Below are 6,000 nucleotides of genomic sequence, written 5' to 3' on the forward strand. Positions count from 1 at the left end.
CTAGAACTTTTGAAATTTATGAAGAACACTTAGAACTTGAAGATAGAACTTGAGAGAGATCAATTAGATGAAGAAAATTGAAGAATGAAAGTGTTTGTAGGTGTTTTTGGTCGTTGGTGTATGGATTAGATATAAAGGATATGTAATTTTGTTTTCATGTAAATAAGTCATGAATGATTACTCATATTTTTGTAATTTTATGAGATATTTCATGCTAGTTGCCAAATGATGGTTCCCACATGTGTTAGGTGACTCACATGGGCTGCTAAGAGCTGATCATTGGAGTGTATATACCAATAGTGCATACATCTAAAAGCTGTGTATTGTACGAGTACGAATACGGGTGCATACGAGTAGAATTGTTGATGAAACTGAACGAGGATGTAATTGTAAGCATTTTTGTTAAGTAGAAGTATTTTGATAAGTGTCTTGAAGTCTTTAAAAAGTGTATAAATACATATTAAAACACTACATGTATATACATTTTAACTGAGTCGTTAAGTCATCGTTAGTCGTTACATGTAAGTGTTGTTTTGAAACCTTTAGGTTAAAGATCTTGTTAAATGTTGTTAACCCAATGTTTATAATATCAAATGAGATTTTAAATTATTATATTATCATGATATTATCATGTATGAATATCTCTTAATATGATATATATCCATTAAATGTCTTTACAACGATAATCGTTACATATATGTCTCGTTTAAAAATCATTAAGTTAGTAGTCTTGTTTTTACATATGTAGTTCATTGTTAATATACTTAATGATATGTTTACTTATCATAGTATCATGTTAAATATATATATATATCCATATATATGTCGTCATATAGTTTTTACAAGTTTTAACGTTCGTGAATCACCGGTCAACTTGGGTGGTCAATTGTCTATATGAAACATATTTCAATTAATCAAGTCTTAACAAGTTTGATTGCTTAACATGTTGGAAACATTTAATCATGTAAATATCAATCTCAATTAATATATATAAACATGGAAAATTTCGGGTCACTACAATTAGCGTAGAAACATGATTAAATTTTACCAAAGTTTCCAAACATATTGGCGTTTGTTTGCTGAATGATAAATGGTGCACATCATTTGTTCATTCCGTCTTGTTGTTACATCACATTTGTTTTTCGTTTTGTCGTCAAAACTAGTAGCTTTTGCTGAACTTAATGCCAGTCTTTGAAAATGCGCTGTTTTACCCTGTTGTGTATATGAAATAAAATACATACAATACTAATATAAACATGCATGGTAATTTGAAATGGGACTTAAAATTCCACTTTCAAATCAAATATGAAATATTAGTACAAAATAATATAAATATTAAACAATACATTAATGTATCACAATATCATATGTTTAAACATAAATAAATATCATAAAAAGATAAAAATCATAGAAATCACCAACAGGAACTATATCAATCTGGATAGGGGTTCCAGTTCATGTCGTTGTCCAGGTTCCATGGTTGGTGATAGGTGTACTGGTAGGCCTGGTTAGGGTCGTAGAGAGTATATGGTGGTCTCATCTCGGGCTGGTGTGGAGGATAGTAAGCGGGTCGGGTCGATACATAGTGATCCTGAGGTGACAGCCGGCTCATAATCTGACACTGATGATAGTCCCATCTATCATGCTGTCGTTGCCTGGAATGCTCGTAATCATTCAGGGCTTGCCACTGCTCCATCCGATTAAATCTCTCTGCGTTTGTCATATCTACCTCATCTACACGCTGGTAGACGTCAGTCATAGCCTCCCTAATGACATCCCTAATGTCATCCGCTTCCTCCATTTCCTCATCTGATCCTCTCTCTACCTGTGGATGACGACCTTCATAGGGTACTGCCTGGTTTCGTCTGCTCTTTAATACCTTAGCACCCTGATAGACCTTCAATCTTAAAGGCTCAAACTGTTCCCTACATTCCAAAAGTGGACCCCCTTGGTCCCTATCTACACCCAAATACTCTCCAATGAGAGTAACAAAAATACCTCCTCCTATTATTCCCCCTTCCTGTATTCCTTCTACCATCTTAGACAAATAAAAACCAACACGGTAAGGGATATTAACAAAGCCTCTTGGGTCTCGAATACACTTTAGGTAAAATAAATCATGTAAGGTCATTTTCTCCTTATTGTGACCTCTCTGTGTAATCGAGTTAGCTAAAAATCTATGAATTATACGAAGCTCGGCTTTGTTAATATGTAAGTAGGAGTGTTTTCCTCCCAGCGTGAAAACATTATAATCTCACATGTGCCTCCAGACGGCGTTCGCGTCAAAATTCCTATCTACCCTTTCACAACGATAAATCAAATTCATACAATCGAGTAGTAGTAATTCACCAAGAGTATATATCTGCAAAGCCCTGGCCATGTCCAGCATGGACATCCTGTACATCCTACGGCCAAGTATAAATCTAAGAAAACTTCTATCATCTAATATATCTACATCTGCATTTAACGCTATAGTACTCATAAGCTTAATACACCATTCCTTATATACAGGTCTACGAATGGTGAATAAACGTTCCCAATCGTGAAAAGAAGAACTGCCATACCTTTGAATCAGATGCTCCCTAACTGAGTTAACTAGTTGGACCCTTTCTAAAGGCTCCCAATCGATTACCCTTGGCACTTCTACATTTTTCGGTATCAGTTTGAATTTGTTACTTTGATATGTTAGGTAATCACTCCAGCTTCTATCAAATCTTAGATTAGGATGCAACGTGTGTTCAGGAATCATTGGGTATTCTACTGGTGGATGCATCGGAAATACTATGAAGGCATCAACAAATTGTAGCGGATCATAATAAGGTACGTGTTGATCAGGTTGTTGTTGTGGTTCCTGTTGTTGTTCCGGTTCAGGTTCATATTGCATTTCTGGTTCAGATTCCAGTTGTGGTTGTCTAGATGATGATGATGCACCTCCAGTTTCAGTATTAGTAAATCACTGCAAAACACATTAAACACAAAATTTGTGCATCCAAATATGCATTAGTGTTAGCAAAATAACAAATTAACACAATTACAATAACATGTTTAATCAAAATTAAACTTATACGCATTTTCACAATTTTAACAATTCTACACTTTTTCAAATAAGCATATATGAAAATGTTTACAAAGTTCATAAGCATTCAATTCAAATAACATGTTAAAATAACAATTACTAGCAATTAAACAAGTTTCAAATGGCATTTACATCAATTTAATCAAGTTCATGAATTTTATACCTAAAAAGTCCACTTTAATTCTCAAAAATCATGTTTAGGATCAAAGTTTGGATCATTTAGCTACCTAAACATGTTACACTACTTAATTTAGCAATAATTCATGACAAAAATTGGCCATAACCTGTTTATATCAAAAAGCCCCAAATTGCTCAAGAACGCAAACTCTAGATTTCTAAAAATTTTGAAGTTTTTGGCTTCGAATCAAGTTAAATAGCATCAATCTAGGTTTTACATGCATAATATACTAACAATTTTACTCTAATTACACTAGAAATTAACAAAATCAAATTAGGTAAATTATAGCTCAAGAACACTAAAAATCAAATTTAAAGAGGTTTAGGGTTGAAATTTTTACCCTTCTTGATAAACTTCTTATCAAATTCATGTTTAGAGCGGATTATAGCGAGAAATTTGGTTGAATTTGGTGAAAAATGGCGATTTTAAGAGTGTATATGTGTGTATGTTCGTGTGTGTTTGTGTGTGTGGTGGAGTGCAGAAACAGACCCGCTGGAACTTTTGTTTCTGGCCAAATATTCAGCTCCATGCAATCGCATAGTCCTGAAGGCCAAATCCCATGCGATCGCATGGGGTCCGGGTACAGTAACTTTTTTTTTTTTTTATAAAAACCTTATACTAATGAAACATATAATTAATTAAAAATTAAAATTTTATTTCTTTTTAGGATGAGGGCATTTCGGATCATCGACCTAGTCCGTCCTTCGACAAAATTTTAAAATTTGTCATTTTTAAGCGCGGTTTTAAAAGTAAGGATTTTTGGGTTTTTTTTTAATGTTTTTGGCATACTTTAATTCAATAAAATTAAAATTAATGATAATAAAAATTCTCGTCCCTCCCTTGGGTAGAGCAATTTCGGTTCAACGACCTAGTTTTCAACTCACGACGAATTTTAAAAATCACATTTTTAACTTAACGAAATAAAGTAAATTTTTGTTTTTAAATTCACACCAAACTTAAATTTAAAATGCATAAAATTAAAAATTCATTTTATTAAAAATTCATACCAAATTTATATTATATTTTTGTTTTTATACATACAAACTTATATTAAAAATATTAATTTTTCAAATATTTACAAACTTAAATATATTGATTTTAAAAAGTTTACAATATAAATTTAAAATTAATTTTAAAAACAAAGTAAAAATAAAAATTAAAAATCTTTTTGGTCTTTTATCCCACTTTAATCAATCAAATATTATCAAAAATATACGCCCCTCTTTTTGGTAAAGTAATTTCGGCTATATTACCTAGTTTTACTCCTGACGAATTTCTGAAATATTTTGGGTTGATTGATTAAAGATATTTATACCTTAAGAATAAACGGTAAATTTCGCAGTGATGTAATAAATTTTTGTATGATATCAATAATTTCGGTTACGCATACCTAATTTTATTGAATACCAATTTAATACTTTATAGCGAACGATTCAACGTTTATTATCAAAAGGTTAAAAGTAATAAAAATAAAAATAAAAACTGTACATACTTACCTGTGAGATAGAATTCTCAGTGACCTGCTTTAGCCCACTCATAAGATAGTCGGACTAATTGGTTTTCCATAGCTACATAGGCATAACCTCGAGCATTCAATGATTTTTCTTTGAAACATTTAAACGGTCCTTCTCTGCATAAAGTAACGAACTCGGTATTGGAATATGTCTGATTCGTCGAGCATTTTCCTTCGTGTGACCATTTTCCGCATTTGTGACATCTTTCAAGGTGTCGTGCTCTTCTTTTCGCTGCGGATTTTGATTTTTCTTTACCAAAATGTCACTTATTATGATCGTTTCTGAGTTCTTTTCTTACTCCGTCCAATTTGGCTCTTATTACTGATACCAGGTCACTCGGGAGTGTGTCATTATTACGTTTAGCGATCAAAGCGTGTAGCATTAGACCATAGTTTAGTTCACAGGAATTCTTCATCTCGTAAAACCTAAAAAAAATAAAAATTTAGAATGAGGGGAGAAGACTAGTTCTTTAGGGTCTGCTAGAGAAAGACCATTCAGATTCCATTCTCGAGAACTACCCAAAAACAGAATATCTAACTCTAACAGAAATACATATTACCCTAAAAAGATTCGAACCTCCCCACACTTAGTTAGCTGTGGTGTTGAAATTGTGATTAACTTCATTGTCAACTTCCATCGGACCATGTATGTAATGTTTAACTCTGTGACCATTAACTTTAAATTCAATACCATTTGAATTTATTAACTCTATTGTTCCGTATGGGAAAACTCTTTTGACTATAAATGGTCCAGACCATCTTGATTTCAATTTTCCAGGAAATAGCTTGAATCGTGAATTGAAAAGAAGAACTCTGTCTCCTTCCTTAAATTCTTTTGAACTTCTGATTCTTTTATCATGCCATTTCTTCGTTCTTTCTTTATAGATTAACGAATTTTCATATGCTTCATGTCTTAATTCTTCTAATTCGTTTAATTGACTTAACCGTAGACGTCCAGCTTCATGTAAATCAAGATTACATGTCTTCAAAGCCCAAAATGCTTTGTGTTCAATTTCTACTGGAAGATGACATGCTTTTCTGTAAATGAGTTTAAAAGGTGTGGTTCCAATTGGAGTTTTGTAGGCTGTTCTAAAAGCCCAGAGTGCATCCTCAAATTTCATGGACCATTCCTTCGGATTTGATCCTACAGTTTTCTCTAGAATACGTTTTAAAGCTCGGTTGGTATTTTCAACTTATCCACTTGTCTGTGGATGATAAGCAGTGGAGATTTTA

Source organism: Rutidosis leptorrhynchoides, chromosome 6, assembly GCF_046630445.1.
Source record: "Rutidosis leptorrhynchoides isolate AG116_Rl617_1_P2 chromosome 6, CSIRO_AGI_Rlap_v1, whole genome shotgun sequence".
Classification (NCBI taxonomy): Eukaryota; Viridiplantae; Streptophyta; class Magnoliopsida; order Asterales; family Asteraceae; genus Rutidosis; species Rutidosis leptorrhynchoides.